Source organism: Natrix helvetica (assembly GCF_964273705.1).
Source record: "Natrix helvetica genome assembly, chromosome: 1".
NCBI classification, from domain to species: Eukaryota; Metazoa; Chordata; class Lepidosauria; order Squamata; family Natricidae; genus Natrix; species Natrix helvetica.
In genome coordinates, this window is record NC_138548.1 from 93,785,438 (window position 1) to 93,807,811 (window position 22,374).

The 22,374-nt window shown below is 38.8% G+C and overlaps 1 protein-coding gene and 1 long non-coding RNA gene across 3 annotated transcripts in view; one reads left to right on the plus strand and one right to left on the minus strand.

The window, feature by feature from the left end:
* Window positions 1-22,374, plus strand: part of GAS2 (growth arrest specific 2) — a 136,019-nt gene that overhangs the window by 108,509 nt on the left and 5,136 nt on the right. The window lies entirely within an intron of this gene.
* Window positions 6,478-21,555, minus strand: LOC309388983. Its single transcript, XR_014174874.1, has 5 exons — window positions 20,956-21,555; window positions 18,649-18,960; window positions 8,622-8,734; window positions 7,391-7,570; window positions 6,478-6,522 (listed from the first exon to the last, which is right to left on the minus strand). It is a non-coding gene; the product is annotated as an uncharacterized lncRNA (long non-coding RNA).

Consider the following 22,374-nt stretch of genomic DNA (forward strand, 5'->3'; position numbering starts at 1 on the left):
GGAGCTGATTGGTAACAAAGGGGGGGTGGAAAGTTAATTAAATCTTAGGAGGCGAAAGCATTTCCAAGAGATCTTTAATGGATTCTTCTCATTAATTTTTTTCCCAGCTAATACCATCTGTCAGTATAGTATAGCAGTAAATTTCAATTAAATAATTCCATTTTACCATCACAGAAAATGTAAAATATTAAGCTTTTTAAAGTAAGTACAACAGTGAAAAGGGACATGGTGGCTTAGTGGCTAAGATGCTGAGCTTATCGATCAGAAGGTTGGCAGTTCAGCAGTTTGAATCCCTAGTGCCGCGTAACGGAGTGAACTCCTTTTACTAGTCCCAGCTTCTGCCAACCTAGCAGTTCGAAAACATGTAAAAATGCAAGTAGAAAAATAGGAACCACCTTTGGTGGGAAGGTAACAGTGTTCGGTGCACCTTCGGCGTTCAGTCATGCTGGCCACATGACCATGGAGACGTCTTCAGACAGTACTGACACTTTGGACCAGAGATGAGCAGCACCCCTAGAGTTGAGGATGACTAGCACTTATGTGCAAGGGGAACCTTTACCTTCTTTTACAACAGTGAATACCTTACAGTGTTTTTCAGGAAAAGTTTTGAAGCCAGTTATTTTATTTACAGAATATAAAACAAAATTTAAAAATGATTCCAGGGATCAATTTCCAGGCTGAATTGCATTTTCAGATGATGAAGCACTTCAAAAAATGCTGGTGATAAGGAAGACTATTACATAAGTTTCCTTTTTGGATATTCCAAAATCTTGACATTAATCCATATTCTTTAGTTTTAAATGTATTGTTTTATGTTATCTATAAACTATTACGTTTTCAAGGGAAACTAATTTTGGAAAATGAACTCTCTGCTGGGAATAATTGAGTCTAACTGCAAAATTAAATGCAGGGTAATAGTTTAGCAACACCTTTGATAAAAAATGTGAAAGTCCATGTTATATCACGGGTATTAATTTTTAAGATAAACAAACATATGGTACCGTAAATGTAGTTTGGTTTTTACCATTACGTACATTAAAATATCAATTTCTTTAAATAAAACCTCAAAATAGCCTTTAGAATGAGATTTGTATCCTCTCTCAGAATCTTTAGAAAATTATATTTTCCAAAGTAGGGAGGATTATCGCATTACATTTTTTTCTGTGTACAAAAGAGATTTTCACTCTACCCCATCTCTTTTCTGTTCAGTATTTTTTTTAAATGGATAAGGTTAAAAGTTTTCACATTAATTTATAATACAATATTTGTTATTTTTGCAGTGACTAAGTAAATATAGCACTTTCCTGATACTACTGCAAAGATATAGTTTCTATAATGAGAGTTGTTGTTACTTGTGGTGGTGTAAATACCCCCTAAATCCTAGAAGGGTCTGTTCTGAAGTAAAGGCAGTCTGGGGGGAAAAAACTCCATAGAGGCAATTTGATACCGTGGTTTAAGGCTTCAAGATAGAAAGCAGAATACTCTTGAGTTCTACTCCTGTCTTACATAGAAAGTCAGCCACTCTTTTTCAGTCCTGGGAATAAGGCAAAACGCCTGTTTTGAAAAATGTTAGCAAGAAAAATGAATGGGCATGTTTAGACAATTTCTAGAAATAAAAAAAAAATGTGAAGGAACATTTTTTTAAAAAAAAAAACTTTTTTGGTATTCCCTCTTGTGTTTCATTAATTTTTTTTTTTTATTCGATTTATCAGTCGCGCCCTCTCCGCGAAGGGACTCAGGGCGATGTACAATCAAATATATAGGCGTGTGGCATGGAGGAGGTAAATACATCCACATTTAACAATTCAAATAGAAATAAAAGCCACAAAGTTAAGATAAATAACAATAAAATTACAACAATTAAAACAATTAAAATACCCAAAAGATTTAAACTTACAGTTTAAAATTGCCAGGGAGGTTAGAGAGTTCTAATTAAGCCAGGCAGTATGATCTCTCATACTGAAAAAGAAGTCTTTAAGCTCATGCAAACGTATCCCCTCCAAATCATTCTTGTTATGTGCAAGAATTTCTGATAGACCAACTGGGAATTTGATCTATGTTCTGTATCATTACTGGAACACTGGGGTGGGGTGGGGTGGGGTGGGGATGGACTTTACTGCTTTCCCATTCAAATTTCTGGCCCCTCAACACAAGTTTTGTCAACAGGCCTTTTGGTGAACACATCATTATTAAACTAGTGGTGCTAGGTAAATCTTTGCAATTGGATGGGATTGGCAGTGTAGGACCTCTGAAATCCTGGAAGGCAATCCACAATTTTCCAATTTAAATAAATTAAGAAACATAAATAAAGTGATCCAGATTTTATGCATTACCTCTGTTCTCTCATTGGACTTTGCTTGAGCTTTTGGACATTTTTATTATTACCATCTCTCTTGCTTATTCCACCCACAGCATTGCCTGAAATCTCACAGTAGTACCTAATACTTGAAAATATTTCCGATTCCTGCAATAGAAAGAGGAATGAACCTATACTTTTCTTACAAGCTAATTGGATACCATGAAAGGAGTGGATGTAATAAAAGCACAAAAAGTATGCTTGTTAAATGTGTTTTAATTTAGAAGGGAGATATAGTAGCATAATAGAGCAAGATTTTTTTAAAAAAAACTCTTAAACATTTTAGCAATTTTAAATCAGCTTTACTCACGATCTCTCAGTTTTAGGTAAAACATTAGAAAATACAATATTGTTGATATAAAAGTTTTATATCAAGATATCAACAATAACAAGATATTGTTATCATGTCCATTATTATGTCACGGATATTTTTATACTACCTGAAAAAAGCAAAAATGATTTACATGTGGCTTTAAGATCTAATTGAATTAAAAGGACAAGACCACTGCAGATTTTTTGTGGACTCAACTTTGATGATAAAATGTAGGCTTGCTTAACTTGGTACTACTATGGTTGGTAGTACCATAACTTGGTACTACTATGCTTTCCTATCAAATATTTCATCCTCTTACTTAATAGCAGATCAGAATAGGATGGTGGCCCATTCTAAAACTAATTAAACTTGTTTTTCAAACTTTCCATTATTAAGGCTGCCTGCATAGTAAAACAGATATTTAGATGGGATTTGGCCTTGTTGTATCCACAACTATGTAAAATTACACTGCCAGATTTTTAGCTGATGTTGGCTTTCATACGCATCAATTTCTTCCCAAAACAAAATCTCAGGATTTTGTAAGGTGTCAGTGTAGAATATGTGCAGTTCCAAGAAGTATATCTTTTTGCCATTGAGAGACGGATATTTTATCAAAATGTAGATTTTTTTTTTTCTAATTAGATTTTCTAATTGCCATTCAGGACTTGGGTTGTTTTTTTGTGCTGATAACCATTAGTGCAACCAGGGCTGTTTATGCCATAATCTTTCACCTTCAATTTTTTAGATCTTGATCGTGAAAGAAATAAGGAATGTACCTAATTTAGGCTTATAATAACCTCTTATAAATGTGACCAAATTCCCTGTATTAACCAATGAATAATTAAAGTTGGAATGAGAAAGTGACTTATTAAAATAAATGTTTCTTTTCCATTTGGCTCGTAAAGCCCTTCAGAAATCTTTATTAAGGATAACATGGTGTTGATATTATGAATTAGTGTGCAACAGTATGTGTGTAATGATAATCACTAGTATTGGTATTTAAAAAAAGTTAAGTTCAGTTTCTTGTAAAGCCCAGAGACTATTAGCAGAGTAAAATAGACAGCATATAATAAATAAACTACATGGACACAACCATATATTTGTTATGGAAGGTCACATAACCAGTTAGATGTTTAAACAAGGACCTGGGCAGGTGTCTGTTGTTGTATAATGTTTGAGCTATCATCACAAGTTGTTTCAAATAAAGCTGCTATTTGCAATTGTCTGAATGTGATTTGGTCAATGCTGATGAATTTATTAATTTGGCAACTTAGCAATATTAAATACTTACTTAAAGCTAATGGCCCCCTTTGTAAATCTAATTACCAAATTTATTTGAAAGTCATACAAATAATTGCACATTTGCTAGCTGTATGTAGCCATAAACACAGCATTTTTGTCAGAGATAAACAATTTTACCTTTTATATTGAGCTAGGATTCCTGGTAGGTATTATACCCCGTAAATTGTATCTGTTGCCTTTGATTCACTAGCTAACTTTGCATTCCATAGTAGAAAAAAGATTCCTGATTTATGTATCCATAATGTGAATACTGTATGTTTAGATCTAAAAGCAAAAATGTATGAGGCTTGTAGTTTATTGTTTTTTGTATGACTTGGATTTGGTCCAATTGACCTTGCTATTTTCTTGATTGAATTTTTAAAAGTTGTTTTTCAGAAACAACACTGCTATTGTTCAAACTAATTTCTTGTTTTGTATAGGCAGTTACTTGTTATGTCATGTCGCTTGCCATGATTTACTGAGAGGAGAGGAAAAGACTCATATAACATTTTGAGACATGTATAAAAGGCCTGTTTCTCAATTTCCTTCCCCTCCTCCTCTTTCTCTAGGATATATGATTATAGCAAGCTAAAAAGTGATATCATGCCTTGTTCATGCAGAAAGTGTACATCAGTCCCCAATTCTCTCTGGAGCAGACGTGACCCCTGTTATTTATTCATTTTATTTATTTGATGTTGCTGATTTAAATGAATGAAACATGCCCATTAATCGATGCATAATCGTGATCAGAATAAAAAAAATCTTCCAAAGCAGAAACAGTTCTTCACTGATGCCTAAGAAAAGCACAGATTCTCAGGGACTGTTTTAACTATCAGTTCTCCTAGAGAGAGATTGGTTTCATATGAAATAAATTTGCCTGTACTTCATTCAAACCATATATCACATGACTCTTTATTTGAACCTATTCAACTACCTTCAAATATGAGACGAAAGCAAAGATCAGCAAAGGTACCTGCTGAAGCTAACTTTGAAATACATCACAGCAGTGAGATGCTGATTCCAAACTCTTTAGTATGAACTTTGGTATGTTGAGTCATGATTCAAGGAAATTATATTTTTAAAATGATTGAGGTAAAAGTCTGCAGAATTTCTGTTGTTACTGGTAGTTATCAGTATTTTCCCCTCTTACATGGTAATCAAACTCCATTCTCCTGGAGATATTTATTAATAGCAATAGCACTTAGACTTATATACAGCTTTACAGTGCTTTGCAGCTCTCTCTAAGCGGCTTACAGAGTCAGCATATTGCCCCCAACAATCTGGGTCCTCATTTTACCCACCTTGGAAGGATGGAAGGCGGAGTCAACCTTGAGCCTGGTGAGATTTGAAATGCCAAATTGCAGGCAGCCGGCAGGCAGCAGAAGTAGCCTGCAGTACTGAACTCTAATCACTATGCCACCACGGCTCATAGTATCTCATAGCTTATTATATATAGTTTATCCCTTATCACCTAAATAAAACAGGCCTGTTTAGGAAGAAGATAAAAATAACTGGATCTGAAAAGAAAAAAGAAAGAAAGAAAGAAAGAAAGAAAGAAAGAAAGAAAGAAAGAAAGAAAGAAAGAAGGAAGGAAGGAAGGAAGGAAGGAAGGAAGGAAGGAAGGAAGGAAGGGGGTTTAGTAGATAGCCAAATATTAAAGAAATGTTTATTTGTATCAAGAAAGAATACGATTCAAAGACATTCAAATGGAAAGTACTTTGTGACATTTTTGTTTTGTATTCAGGAATGGAAGAAGCACCCTGCAAATGATGCTTCATTCTAATGGTCTAATAAATAAATAAATAAATCCTGAAACCCAAGCAGTAATTTCTGCTCAGGGGTTCATTTCCCCCCTCATGCCCTCCATTTTGTGCTACTCCTAATAACCCATAAATCTTGAGAGTGAGAGCGCTTAGAAATAAAAAAAAAAAGTATACTGTAGGCTTTTTTTCTTTAGAAACGTTGGTGAGCTTCATCGGGTTTGCCTTCCAAAATAATCTTTATTCTTTCAGAAGTATTCATCTCAAAGGAGATATAAACTAGAAATTTCCAAATTCTCTTCCAAGTTGGCTTGAATGTATGCATTTAGAAAAGGACCTACTTGTAACATTTCTCCACTTCTTTCTTTGGGCAGTTGACTTAAGTTGCCCTAGCTAAAACTGGTGATGAAAGCCTCCTTGGATACAATTCTTTGGCTGGGAAACAGTATGAACATTTGATAAATAAATCAGTACAGTTAGTAGGGATTTTTTTTTTAAAAATCCAAGATTCTCCTTTTTTAAAAAACATTTTATAAATTGGAGATGAATGAAAGAAAGTTTTACTTTTGAAGGCCTGATATTTTTGCACAGAGGTATACTCGCTTTTGCAGGTGACTTGTACCTGCATAGTCTTTCAATCCTTTATGGATATGCATGCATGCACAAATGTAGGAAGAGGCAGTTTGATCTGGTGGTTAAGGCACCAGGCTAGAAACTAGGAGATCAGAAGTTCAAATCCCACTTTAGCCATGAAAGCCATCTGGGTGACCGTGGGCCAGTCACACTCTCTCAGTCCAATCCATCACGCAGGGCTGTTGTGAAGAACATAGGAAGAAGGAGGAGTATTAGATATGTTAGCCACCTTGAGTTGTTTATAAAAATAATATTAAAAACAGGTTATTAGCTGGCTAGCTAGCTAGTTAGATAGATAGACAGACAGACCGGAGGTGGTATTCAACCAATTCTCTCTGGTTTGGGTGAACCAGTAGCAGTGGCTGTGGGAGGCTCCATCCACCCGCCCTTATATGTGCGAGCACTGAGCATGAGCAGAAGGCATTGCACATGTGCATTCGAGGGTGTTCACATTTGCAAACCGGTAAGGAAGGTAAGTGAATCCACCTTTGAAACAGACATAGATAGATAGATAGATAGATAGATAGATAGATAGATAGATAGATAGATAGATAGACAGACAGACAGACAGACAGACAGACAGACAGACAGACAGACAGACAGACAGACAGAAAGACAGACAGACCGACAGACCGACCGACCGACAGACAGACAGACAGACAGACAGACAGACAGACAGACAGACAGACAGACAGACAGACAGACAGATATCCTGTAGGTAAATAGATAAGTTAAAATTCAGAAAGAAAACTGGCTAGCACCCATTGGAATGGAAGTATGACATTGAAATGGGCAGCTAGGCAAATTGGATTAATAGAAATTAATAAATAAGTGAAGAATAGTCTCAGGATGGCTATGAATGGAGCATGTGTTGGGGAGGTAAACGATTTGGCTGTTTCATTAATATATGAACATATTAATTAAGTCATACGGGGGCTGTGTAGCAGGATCCTCTGTTCTTTTTTATCCTATTAGAAATGGAGACTATGAAACTCCATCCTATTAGAGATGGAGACTATGAAACTCTTTCTCAGGAAAACTACTCACCAGATATTTCTTCCTGTCAAAAGGCCAAATTCAGTTGTTCACGCTGAAAGGAAATGGAAGGATAAAAGCTCCCAGATATTCTGTTACAACAATCAGTATTTTTTTGGCATTTAGAGCACTTTTCTGGGCCAAACACTTTGCCAAAGTCTCCTTTCTTTATTTCATTCTTCTTCTGGTCTTCTAGTTTAAAGAGGAAGATATAAAACTGATGAACATAAAGGCATCCAACGTACTCAGATTTCTTACGTTAAGGATTTTAGCAAGGTTTTGTCCAAATGCCTCTATGTTGCGTTTGGCAGCAGCCAAGATGGTTAATACTAAACGCTGATCATTTATCTTCATATCACCTTCAAAGCTACATGACTTCCACATCTTCATATTTAAACAATGTGTTTTGGAAATTTTCCTTTGGAACCTTTTGATTTGATATTGTGTTTTAAAATGCTTCCATGAAAAGTTACCACTAGAGCAATCTCATTAGTTATATGGGTTTCAAAATAGAATCACTTTACAATTTTATTCATTAAGTGATACATCGGTGAAATAAAAATATAGTTCTTTCTCATATCTATTATGGTCCTGAGGCAAATTTCTGAATCCTATAAAGATGATAATTATAGTAATAGAAGTAGAATTTATTTTTTTAAGTTGCAAGCAAATAAGAAGGCATTCAAAAGTACAAGTTTTATTATTCATCAATGTTGTACATGCAAATAGCATCTGAATATTTTTGTCATAGTCACATTGAATTTAATTTTTATCTTACTTCGAACCAGCGTAGGTATAATTTTTGGTGTAGAAGCAACATGTAGACTAAATGAATTGAATCTCATTGAACCACTACTGAAAAGATTGTTGCTAGCACTCAGCACTCACATTATCATAGCTGACCGTGTATCACATACCATTCTGATAATGGAAAAGATGAAAAATGACAGTGGGACCTCAGATTATGACACCACAGGTTTTTTATTTTAAAGCTAGGATCAGGAAACAAGATGTATCCTCTGTAACCATCATAATACAGATGCATGTATTCCAACTCTTTGTGCCTACCACGTGGTTTTTTGTTTTTTGTTTTGCTACCACAATAATTCCTCACCTGTTTGCAAAGAGAGCCTCATGTAAGCCTAGCATTTGTCTACTCAAAGCCAGCCCTCTTCCTATAGAGGAGTTAGAAATGGTCAAATAGCCAATGATGGCAAGAAGCTTTCCAAGTCAATGAAGTTACCTGTTTTTGGTTGTTGATGGTTCCAACTGAAAAGAATGTCCAGGATGCCCATCAGCCTGTTTCAGGAAAAGTATCCCCAGCCAAATCAAGTGTCCACCAGTACATAAACACACCTAAAGAAAACGAGAGAAAGGATCACAGATTATATGAACATACCGGCTTTTCACTGACTCTTGTGCACCCAACCTACTTTTGCTTAGATTAACTGGGTAGTTCATTTTTCAGAAAGTTGCAATAACATGTAGCCCTGATCTTGTGTCTCTTTGGAACTGTGATAAGGAGCACTTAGATTATCTTAAGAAAAATGCATGGATATTTTCCCGAGCCCTTTCTCTTTTGTTGACAATTTAAAAAGATTTCAGCGCCAGACATTCTAAAAAAGCAACAGGGTCTACTAACAAACAAGCCATCCTTTTTAATCTCCTAGAAGAAAGGAAAAAGTGATCCTACATTTTTCTCATTGATGCTCCCCCTTTTCAGGGAATATAATGCAGGGAGCTTTGGCAATTTACTACAAATATTAAAGAGAAGTACATAACAGAACCTTTCGCAAAAATGTAGCACAAAGGCTCCATAGTTTCTGGCTTTTTTTTTCTTTTTCTTTTGCATTATTTCCACATTGCTAAGCAACCAAGGTCACACTGCTTTGTATCCTGCACTATATGTTCTGTCATTTTTAAAACTGCCTCCTCCCCCCGCCCCCGGTCGCTTCAAAAAATATTGTCATTATTGGGGAGCAGGATTAATGGATTCTAAGGATGTGATGACTTTCTCAAATGATTCTGGTTTTCTGGCATGGCACTTTATCCAAGCCAGGGCAGCCACACAGCTGAGGCTCAGCTAGCTGGAGAGTTCTCCCTTACGAGCTTTAATTAAAATTTCCAGCTAGTTCAATCTGTCATCCCTGTTTCGAAAGCTGCGGTTCCTGCAGCCCAGAGTGGTTCCAGTGCACATTTGCAATTTTGATTTACATCTTCAAAGCGGCCTTCGCATGTATAACCCTGAGTGACAGCCAAATATATCTGTACATTGTTTGGGCCAATTCTAATTGGAAGCAACTAGTTCAACACAATTACTCCCTGCCTTGTTCTTCTTGCAAAAGTGTTTTGGGAAAATGGCTTTTCAAAGTGTACAACAGGCTCCCAGTACAAAGTTGGGAGCATCGACCTTGATTTGGGGAAATGAGGATGGGAAAAAAATGAAAACTGAAATGGGTGTTTTAAAACGGTGTTTGTGTGTGTGTGTGTGTGTGTGTGTGTGTGTTAATATCCTTACCTTAAAAATCAAGCCATTGTTCATAAACAGACTGGATCTCCAGACTCCTGCATCAAGAACAAAAGCCTAGCCTTTCCTGATGTCTGTTCATATATAGCTATGGGAGGCTATCTCATTGCTTAGTTAAAAAAAAAGAGATGGGACTTTTTGTTAGTGCCTTGTGCATTATGAGATGCTTTATCTCTGGAGAAATGTCTGGTAATGACCTACCCCTATTTCCACCCCAAGTTTAGGAATAGCTTTGAAAGGTATTTCTGAGATTTGAAGGCAGTGTGAGCTCCAGCCTTTCTTTCAGGTGAGCGACACCCGCCAGTCACACAAAAAGGGCGGAGCTTATGGCCCAACAGCACGAGCTTCTGGTTCCTTATTTGGGGCAAACATTTTATCTGGATTTTGGTGAGGGGGGATTAAGTGCATAGGGGTGTGCAAAAGTGCACCAGCATGCCTAACATCCCTGTCCTACTGTCTCCATTTATTTGTACCCATTTAGTGTGTTTTTATTCATAATTATTCTTATTACTGTTATCTTGTACATGAGTGACAAACTAAACAAACAAACAAATAAATAAATAAAATAAAAATAATAGCTAGGGAAAATAAAGGGCAACTATTTGATTTCATTTTGATTCTGTTATTGCTGTTTTGTTTTTTTGGGTGGTAGGAAAGCTGCCCCCCCCCCCCCGGTTGCTGGTAGAGTGGTTTGTGATTTCGTTATATCTATCCAGCCATCCAGCCATCCCATGTCTACACCTAGCTAACTGACTTGTTTGGGGTGATTTAAAAATTCTGTCAAATAAACAATTCTAAAGAAGACTGTCCCAAAATTCTCTCATGAATTTAGTGTAATTGAGATGGAATAAATATTCATAGAACTGCAAATGACTACAGGACAAGGCAAAAGATTAGTAGAAGGGAGTATCATCCTAATAAAAAGCAAATAGTTCAGCAGTACATGTCTAGGACACAGAATCACAGAGCTGGAAGGGTCCTTGGAGGACTTCTTGTCCAACCCCCTGGTGGAGAGATCATAGGAATGTGGCTATGCCAAGCTTGGAAAAATATTAATATCCAAGCAACTGGCTTTGCATCCTACTTATCTTACTGTGCTGGACAGTGGTTGCCAATTTAAAAACACACACACCACCCCCTTACAGCTTCAATTTAGGATCAAATAGACACATCATAGGAATGAATGTTTTGAAGCTATGAAATGTATACTTAAGACTTATGGGATTTCCAAGCCTGGTTCAGATTTTTCTCTGTAATAATTAAATGTGTGTGTGTGTGTGTGTGTGTGTGTGTGTGTGTGTGTGTATGTATGTATGTATGTATGTATGTATGTATGTAATTATGTATGTATGTATGTATGTATGTACGTACGTACATATGTATGTACATATGTATGTTTATATGATTCACTTTCAATGATATCTTTATTCTCCTACACACAGGTTAGAGTATGATGTACCAGATTAGCACACATTATACAGAGCATGTCTGCCATCTAGTGATAAATGTCATATTTGCAACTTCTTTGACAACTATTATTTGAGCATTTCCAAGTTATTAAATTGATTTGCAAGTTATGATTACAGAACTAATAGGTTTCTTGGAAATCATTCATTTATGCAGTATGTTCACCTTATATCAGTGATATCAGGCCTTATTCATATGTAGAAGGATTGCCATATCTTTCATATATCTTTTTTATGAAATGAAAAGCATTTCATTTGAGGGCAGCTTTCTTTTGTTATATGAATGATTTTCATATAAAATTGAATACTTTTTCCCCAAAATATCCCAATGGAAAACATATCATATAGTAAAACAAATAAGTCTATTTCTTGTTTTATTAAATTAATTTTTAATTTAGTTTTAATTCAAGCCAATCTAATTCACATGCCCCAAATAAACATGTGATCTATTAAGCCATCATCCTTTGCCTGCATTTCTTTTGAGCAATTTCTATATATATTTCTCTCTCTTTCTTTTTCTCTTTCTGTCTCTTTCTGTCTCTGTCCATCTCCCTCCCTCCCTCTCTCTCTCATATAAAATTTAAATGAAATACGGAAACATATTATTGATACATTTTTAAAAGGTACAAAAAGGGGTAAACAAATACATATACAAATTATTTCACAAAATATTCATTCTGGAATTTTGTTTCACGTTTCCCAATCAGCGTACCAATGTTCCAAAATGTGATAATATGGGCTTGTGCTTCAGAAAATTCAAAAGCTGTGAGAAGATTGTTTCAGTCATACTTTGTGTCTTGCAATAGCAACAATTCTTGAACCAGTCTTAGGAAAGTCAAATGAAATTTGAACAGAAATAAAATCAGTTGACCAGATGTGAATTCATTAATCCCCATGTGAGCAAAGAGACATTAACAATAGGACTTCAATTCATCTGAATTTAATTGTCTTTCCAGAATCAAACAAAATTTTCACAGACAATGGATTTTTAAAAAATTTCTCCAATGATTTCATATTTTGCTGACCTAAAGTACAAATGAAACTGGCTTAATATCAATAATTAACATATTTGCATTAAATGTACTGTGTGCCAATCATGCCAACTAATCTTAATTCTACCAGGTTCATACAAGGCTTCTTCCATTGCCTTTGGTTCTTCAAAACTCTTACTAGCTGCTCACTTTTGCATTCCATCTATATTCTTTCAGTACCCATACATTTATGACTTTGTCTCATATTTTACTACATGCTTCTTAACTATGCCATTCCAATTACTCTCAACCTACTTGTGGCACCACTTGTCCTTGATGGGCTTTCAAAAGATGTGCATTTTTAGGTTTGTTCCTTGAAGCAATGTCATCTGACTGAATCCAGACAGTATACCTTTTCCATTGCAGTGTTTGTTCTCTGGAATGATCTTCCCCTAACTGTCCTGCAAAAACATTTGATCCTGACTCTAATAGCCTTTAGAAAGGCATTGAAACCTTGGTTCTTTCCATAGGCAGTGAGACCAGAGTGATTGGATTTGTTGCCTGGAGGGATGTAATGTAAACTTGGATATACCCCTATCCGTAACTCTAGTATAAACACACAACTTGGATTTCCTGCATGAGGTTATTATTCTTTTCCATTTGTTGCCTTGTTATCATATTGTTCCAGAGTAATTTACACAATTGCTGCATAAAGATCCATCGAAATATGTATAAAGAGCAAGATGCTTCCTAAAATCTATCCAGATGTGCTAACCTGAGATATAGTATAACAATATATTTTGCAGTATGCAGACTTAGCTTGCAAATCTCAGGCAAGCCTTGTGGCAAAATATTTATGGGACTATTTTGGTGTGTAGAATTATCTAATACTTTTGACACAAATAGTATGGATGCAGGGGAAAGATAATTATGATGTAGTTTGATATAAACTCAGCTTGATTAATGGAAATTTTAGGCGCCTCTATAAAGAATTGTTATTCTTTATTCTTATAATGTGGGAAATTCCAAATATGAACTCCATAGAAGATTCAATGTATGACATTTATGAAATTTATCTATCATGGAAGGAAAATAAAAGAAAAGGTTTTTTTTCCATTGATCCTTTAGATAATTTAAAGAGTAAAACCAGGATGATTTTTGGAGTCATCAGGAAATTTAGTATCCCAAAAAGGCTACTATTTAGGCAAGAGGGTGAGGGAAAGGTAATGAGCTGAAGATTTATAGATTAACAATTTCAGGACCATGGACAGTGTTGCAAATGCTATGGTCTAAAGATTTTGTGCTTGAATTCAGGATCCCAGTACTGATTATGTAATAGATTAAGAGGCAGATTTCTCAACAGTGACTAGTAACAACTTATTTGGGTTAAGAGAAATGGTGGGAATTACATTTCCACAAGAACTGCCCCAATTTATATTAAACCGCTGTCTATGGAGATTCAGCGCTAAAGAAGCTTCTTGAATGAGAAGTGAAACATCTTCAAAGAAAAACAAGAAACTTTGGTTGCCTCTTGAAAAAGATACCTTGAGTTAAAATGCTAATTTTTTTTCTTTCCATTTGTTGACTTTGTCAAATAGTCAAAGAGTGTTTCTTTTCCCTCCTTTTTCTCTTCTAGATTGTTGTTGTTGATGATGATGGTGCAAAATTCTGTATTTGTTTGGAGCCATGATATTACATTAACATGTTTCTTCTGATGACATTCAAGTCAGATTTCTGACCTCGGGTTTGCATGTGAATAAAAGAAAGCAGGGGATTTCCTAATGCAATCCATCGCATCCTCCCGCACACATCCCTGCGGCCAATCCGCTCTCACAGGGAGGGCCTTCTCCTGGTGCCGTCCACGAGGCAATGCCAACGGGCGACACCGAGGAGTAGGGCCTTCTCTGTGATGGGCCCAACCCTCTGGAATGACCTCCCCCCCGACATTAGAACCACTACTGACCTCCGCTCCTTCCGACAGAAACTGAAGACACACCTGTTCCGACTGGCTGGTTTGGCATAATTTACAACGTCTGCCCCCCTGGCATATACTTTTTACGGGTTTTTAGAGGGATAGTGCATAAATTGTATGATATTTTAAATTCTTATATTGTTTATTTATTAGCTGTACAGTTTTGGCCTATCTTATCCTCCTCCTATGCATACATGTATTTTATTTGGTGTTTTTTAATATGGACTGTACACCGCCCCGAGTCCCTTTCGGGAGAGGGGGCGGTATATAAGTGCTAATAAATGAAATGAAATGAATTCTATTTCCTTTTTAACTAAAAACCTATTAAGAAAGGAGCACTCATAACCAAAATCATTGCACCTTTCCTCAGATAAAGTTCCATTACATATTTAGGTTCTGACATTTCACAAATGGATACAAGAATGTCAACATTATCAAGATATGCTTCTATAATTACAACGACTGTCATGACTGGGGGGAAAGTGTTTTCAAAGTGTCACATTTTAAAATTTCAAATATTTTCCCCCTAGGAAGGATGACCTGTAAAGGTTTCCATTGATTAATCCCCTCCAGAGCTTATTAATCTTTCATATTTTTCTAATTTGGCATGAGAATAACAGCAGGGTTTTTTTAACTTGAGAATTTTCTTTAAGGTCAAATCTGTTGTGCTTGAAATTTATGTTACATTGCTGTTGTTATAATTAATCCATCTCATATTACTATTTTATTTCTTTAGTTAAGGATTGGAGGCAGATACCAACCAATAAATCAAATGTTAGGCATATATGAATTGCACATGTCCTATAAAATTCTTTAGTTTCATTCTAATTGTGTAGTTGTCTTTAACTGCATAGTTTTTAACTGAATTAGCTGCTACAAGTTTGTAATCTCCCCATTGTTTTATTTAATCGAATGATATCAACATTCAAACAATATATAAGATATTCTTGAAAAAATAAACCTATTGATTGCAATTATTAGAAGATTAAATAAATTTGGGTTCACACATGCTCCCAGTCTGTCACCTTTCCTAAAATATTTACAAAGTTTTAAAAATAATATTAAAAATGATAATTGCAATTGTAAAACGTAATACAAACTAAAAGAAAGAACAGAGTAGAAATAGTGAAGGAAAAAGTACAGAGGAAAACAGAAAAAAGAGAAAAATTAACAATATAATGAAGAAAAAGAAATATGTAAAGAAGTGACTTCCAAGATTTGTGTTAAGAAGTATAAACACTTTAGTATGTTTTTAACATCTCTTAATTTACAACCAATGATCTGATCATTCTATGTCCCATATCTTATCTATAAACAAATCCATAAATGTTGTCATTTCAGTTCTGATGTCAACAATAATCTATTAAGAATTAGCAGAAAATAATATCTATTTTAACCTTTATCAAATAAACTAACTTTATATTTCTTCCTTTGACTTCTATTTTATTTTTAATCCACGTAATGTCATAAAACTCAATTTTTCTTTATTTCTTTTCTATTCATTTTCACAAGATTCATCCAAGCTTTAATAAATCTCTTTTGTAAATCCAATATAAAAGAATTATCCAAGTAATTCTGTTGGTTTATTAATTGTAATTGCCTTTGATTTTTAAAGCATCAACCAATTTATTTTGTATGTCCAATTAAACATCTTTTTCCATGTCATTCTTATTTCTAGATCCACTGTTGATGCCATCTCTGTCTTGTCAAATAAAACTCTTCTGACAATCCATCCACAAACACTTTTGACATTGCTGATATTAACTTCTGATTCCACTTTTCAAAAGTATCCTGGAGTATTTCCAATTGTTATAATATAACATTTCCAAAATGTTATAATATTTTGTGTCATTATGTAGTTCTTAATAAGGTTTATGTATTCTTCCCCTTCAATTAAACACTTTAGTTCCCTCTAGTGTACAATTATTGAAATTGTGATCTCTCATATATTTAAAACAGATCAAGTTTCTTAGACAAAGGGTTCTTTATAATTAATTCTTTATAACTTACCCATTTAAACTTTTCAAAATCAAAATTTAATTATCTTTGTACTGTTTAATTCATTTTTGTAATTAAAGTTTTCTTTCATTAAGGATTAAAGGCAGATTAATCCAGTCCAGTCTTTTTAGGCTTGTTGATTCAACGATCCCTAATAACTGAAAAGTTATTAGGGATCGTTAGAATAGAATAACAGAGTTGGAAGGGACTTGAAGGTCTTCTAGTCCAAACCCCTACTTAGGCAGGAAACCCTTCACCACTTCAGTCAAATGGTTATCCAACATCTTCTTTAAAATGTCCAGTGTTGGAGCATTCACAGCTTCTAGAGGTAAATTGTTCCACTGGTTAATTGTTTGAACTGTCAGGAAATTTCTCCTCAGTTCTAAGTTGTTTCTCTCCTTGATTAGTTTCCACTCATTGCTTCTTGTCCTACCCTCAGGTGCTTTGGTGCTTTAGCTTGACTCCCTCTTCTTTGTGGCAACCCCTGAGATATTGGAACACTGCTATCATGTTTATCTCTAATACTTCTTTTCATTAAACTAGACATACCCAGTTCCTGCAACCGCTCTTCATATGTTTTAGCCTCCAGTCCCCTAATCATCTTTATTGCTCTTCTCTGTACTCTTTCTAGAGTCTCCACATCTTTTTTACATTGTAGCAACCAAAACTGAATGCAGTATTCCAAGTGTGGCCTTACCAAGGCATTATAATGTGGTATTAACATTTCACGTGATCTTGATTCTGTCCCTCTGTTTCTGCAGCATAGAACTGATAATAGGCAATTTCCTAATATAATTAGTTGAGGAAATGTGATAACATATATTTTCCTGTTATCGTAGAGACACAGCCAGACTGAGTATGCTCCATCCATTAACCAATCGGACTGAGTCTACACTTATGATGTCATTGGGCCCTTGTGGCTCCTCCCCAGTTTTCAGACTCAGTCCAACCTGGGCTGGCTGTGAGAATTTATCTCTCCTCCAAATTATTTAATTATATCTTTAATTTGTGAATTTTTTTCCCAAAAAATTGTTGTTCCTTTAAATTGGTTCCTTAAATAATCCTTTATTCTACCAATTGGAGGGAAATTTGACAGGTTGCCTCTCCTCAGCCGTCTGATTGCCTGCGGCCACGTGTTCGCTCAGGAAGCCTGCCTTGCAATCAGATTGGCCAGCTCACGAGCTATGGCTTCACGGCTGTTTTCCTGCGGCGCTCCTTGATTCTGGGCACTCGGAGAGATGCGCAACCGGCCGTTTCATACGCAGCGGTCCAGGTGATCTCTGGCCATTCTACAGATCACCTGTCCACACTTAGTATCAGTGGCCATTTTGCAGGTCGGAAAAGCCCACGAAGATAGCGGTGGCCATTTTGAGACTTGGAAAAGCCTCAGAGAAAAAAAAAGGCAGCCATTTCAGACACTTTAAAAAAGGCAAAAACTCTACAGCAGCCATTTGGAGTGCCCAGCAATGCAGGATCACCCCAGGTGGATTGGATCAGGAGCTCCTGGACAGCAAACGGGTGAGACTGTTGCCTATCTTATTGAGGTGTTGGTTTTTGTTTGGGGAAATGGCTGATCCAGCTATGGATACGAATGCAGGACTAGAGGAGGCAGGGCCATCAGGGGCAAAGAGCAGCAGAAATAGGCAAGTCAAAGAGGCCCCTTCCTCAGGAGTAAACCCCAAAGTCTCTAAAGCAACTACCAGGGCAGAAGAACGCAGGCAGAAGGCCCTTGAAAAAGAATTTCTCAAGGCCCCAAAACAACAACATATTCTAACTGCCCAGCCCTCCCTCCCTCCCTCCGAGGATCACCAAGGGGCATCCCCAGCTCCACCTGTCTTGCCTCCCATGGGCCCTGACCCCCCACTTGGCCTATTCAGAAGGAGAATTGTCTTCTTCGGAGTCCTCGTCTTCGATGAAACCTAACAACAGAGGCAATTTCTTTGATGTCTCTCTCAATAGGGAGCGCACATTTGAACAGGCTTCCTTCCCTGTTACACATGGCTCTGGGGCCCCCCACACCATGTACACCTCTCCTGCTGATATGGGAACCATCATTGCTGAAACCATTAAACAGGTCATGGCTGCTGGCCTTCAACAGCAACCCCAACCTGGTCCATCACATGGCCATAAGCATAAATCTTCTGCTGCGGCTCAGCAACCTGATCCCTCTGCCTCTACTTCTCAGGCCTCAATTGGTGGGGAGCAAGATAACCTGCAGGACTCAGACCTGTCTGATGATGAGGTGGTCACCCCAGATACCCCTGCTTTTACCGGATTATTCAAAACTGATCGTTTCAAGTCCCTTCTACTTAAGGCCATTAAAGCTGCTAACTTACCATCTTCTGCTTCAGCTTTTACTTCACAGGATAAACCAGCAGAACCGGCTTCAACTGAGGGTCCCAGTACTCCATTCACTGAACCCACGGTGGAAAAAGAGGTGATCCCTGTTCCCAAGATATTCCTGAACGTCATCCAGAAATAGTGGGAGTCTCCAGGCACGGGTCCACAGCTGACCAACCTTGACAAACGTCTCTACAACATTGCACCAGACCTCACCAAGTTCTTCGAGACTCCCCCAGTGGATGCACTGGTTGCAGCCCTGTCTTCACCTACTGTGGTCTCTGGAGCTCCTGAGGAGGTTTTCAAGCCTGAGGAGAAAAGGTCAGATCAAACCTTAGACAAACACTATCAGGCTGGGGCCTGGGCTGTTAGGGCCTTTATGGCCACTTCCTTTTTCTCCAGGGCAGCCCTGGTTTGGATTGAACAGCTTCAAGAGCGCATCGCTCCTACTGACACTAGATCACATAGGGATCTCAACAAGATCAAGGCAGCGGTTGAATTTGCAGCTGATTCTTCCCTTAATGCTGCTAGATTCGCTTCTAAAGCCATGACCTTTTTGGTCATGGCCAGGCGTCTGCTTTGGCTCAAGCCATGGCAGGCAGATGTCCATACCAAGTGGTGCCTAGCAGCCTCCCCATTCAGTGGCACCCAATTATTTGTTAATCCATTAGATCCGTACCTCATGGAATCTAAAGACAAGTGCAAGGTCCTTTCATCCATCTACAAGAAACAGGACAGTCGGCCTGCTCCCTTCTATAGGAGGTCGCCCTTTTGACCGGTGGATGGGGAAACTTCCTTCCCCCATCCACAATGCCAGTCCTAGACTCCCAAACAGGGAACTCACCAGGACAGGTCCAATAGAAACACACAGCATTTCCCCTCCAAGAAATCTTACCGTGGAGGAGGCAATCACAATTTTTCACGTAGGAAATGACTATCTGGACTCTCTTCCGATTGGAGGCCACCTGGCGTTCTTTGCCCACTGCTGGGAGGAGACCACCACAGACAATTGGGCACTCAAAATTGTCAAATTTAGTATCATGCTGGAATTGCTCTCCATTCCCCAGGAACACTTCGTGCCATGCCCGGTCTCTCGGTGTTCTCGCAAGAGGACATTGATGGAACAGGCCATTCAGCACCTGTTAGGAGATCTGGGCCATCCAACCAGTTCCTCCCCATTAGGAAGGGCAGGGTTTTTATTCCCGCCTGTTTGTAGTACCAAAGAATTCCGGGGAATGGAGAGCAATTTTAGATCTAAAAAACATTGACCCACCACATTGTCTATCGGCTGTACAAAATGCATTCTCTGCACATCATCATCCAGGTGGTCAAGAAAGGCGATTTCTTCATGTCGGTAGACTTGACCGGAGCTTACCTTCATATCCCCATCTTCATAGATCACCAAAAATATCTCCGCTTCTCCTATGGGGGGAGGCACTTCCAGTACCGACCTCTTCAGTTCGGTCAATCCTCGGCCCACAGGGTATTCACAAAAGTACTGGCAGCACTGGCCGCCCACATCAGGTCATCCCCAGTTCGGATCCTCTGTTACCTGGAAGACATCTTCTTGTTGTCCAGGTCTCTGGTTCAGGCAGAAAGAGATCTCACCATCACCATTCACACCTTGCCGAATCACAGGTTCAGGGTGAATCTCAAAAAGAGTCACCTCATTCCCAGCACCTGCCTTCTCCACCTCGGGGTCTTAATAGAGGGTGTTCCTATCCAATGACCGCATTCTCAGTCTGAGGGGACTTGTCAGGAAGGTGCTATGTCTATGCAAGGCATCCCTTCTTTTTCTCTCCCAAGTCTTGGGCAAGATGGTGTCCTGCTTTGGGATTGTCCTGTGGGCCAGGTTTCACAGCAGGAGCCTTCAATGGTTCATGCTTTCACATCAAAAGGCCGAGAGGGGCAGCTCTCCTCTCAGGGTCCCCCTTCCCAGACAGGTATTACACTCTCTCAAATGGTGGCAGTCCCCAGCGATTTTGCAAGGGACCTTGTTCAGGGAGCTGTACCATCTCACACTTATGACAGGCACAAGTCTGACAGGATGGGTGGCACACATGCAGGACCTAGTGACTCAGGGCCAGTGGTCCCTCGAAGACAGCCAAAACAGCATAAATTAGCTAGAATTGCAGGTGGTTTGCCTCACCCTCAGACACTTCCACCACAGAGTTCAGGCCCGATACATGTTAGTCCTCACGGACAATACCACAACCAAGGCACACATAAACAGACAGGAGGGAACTCGTTCCTGGCCCCTGATGCAGGAGTCCAACCTGTTGTGCCAGTGGGCAGAATCTTACCTGTCATCTCTCAGGGCAGAACACATCTCAGGGGTCTCCAATATCCATGCAGACTGGCTGAGCCAGACAACAATAGATCAGGCGGAGTGGAGCATCCATCCGAACCTCTTCCATCGATTGACACTACGGTTCAGCATCCCAGTCCTAGACCTGTTCGCGACGGCAGACAACAACAAAGTACCCAGGTATTACTCGAGATTCATGGACCCCATGGCAGAAGGAGTAGACACTCTCAGATGCCAGTGGCCCAGGGGTCTCCTGTACGCATTTCCTCATCTTTCCCTTATTCAGAGGTTAATTCAAAAAATGCTGGAGCAGGAGGCAGAACTGTTCCTACTAGCGCCGAATTGGCCATGCCGGCCTTGGAATGCCGACCTAGTGACTCTGTCAATCTCCACCCCATGGCACATCCCACAGTCTCTCCTGTCTCTACATCAAGGGTCAGTTTGTCCTGACCCCAGTGGTTGCAATTAATCGTATGGCGATTGAGCGGCAAGCCTTAACAGCCGGTAACATCTCCCTCAACATCATTGCTACCATTCAGGCATCACGTAGAAGCTCTACTAACCGCATTTAAGATGCCACGTGGCGTACTTTTGATCTGTGGTGTTCCAGCCAGACTGTTGACCCACTTAGGGCATCCATTCCGCAGATATTGGACTTCCTGCAGAGGGGGCTTGATCAGGGACTTACCCCTAACACTTTACGCTGACAGGTGGCTGCTCTGGCCTCTGTTCTGGACGGCCTGGCATGTCTCACCCCTTGATCCGGAGATTTCTCTGTGGAGTGTCCAACCTGCATCCCCCTGCCATACGTAGATATCCGACTTGGGACTTACCTCGTGTCCTAGAGGTTTTGACTTCCGCGCACTTTGAACCTATGAAATCCACTTCTTTGAAACTGTTGTCCTTCAAAATGCTGCTTTTGGTGGCTGTAACCTCAGCCAGACGTATTTCTGATTTGGCTGCTCTTTCAGTCAGGCATGACTTGTGCGTGGTCCATCCAGACCGAGTTGTCTTAAGACTCGACCCGACATTCATACCGAAGGTCAATAGCTGTTTCCACTGATGTCAGGAGTTGACCTTACCTGATTTCTGTCCATCTCCCCGTCACGAGAGGGAGCGCAAGTGGCACACTCGTGATACGTCATGCCCTCAAGATCTACATCGACCACACCGCCTCGTTTCGCCACTCGGAAGCTCTCTTCATCTCCTTTCACCAGGCCTCCTTGGGTACCAAGGCTTCATTGTCTATTCTGGGGCGCTGGACAAGAGCCTGTATTAAACTGCCTTATGAACTTCAATCCATATAGGTCCTTGCAAACATTACAGCCCACTCTACACGTAGCGCTGTGGCATCTGCGGCTTGGTCCACTCAAGTCACCTTGGAAGAAGTTTGCCGGGTAGCCACCTGGTCATC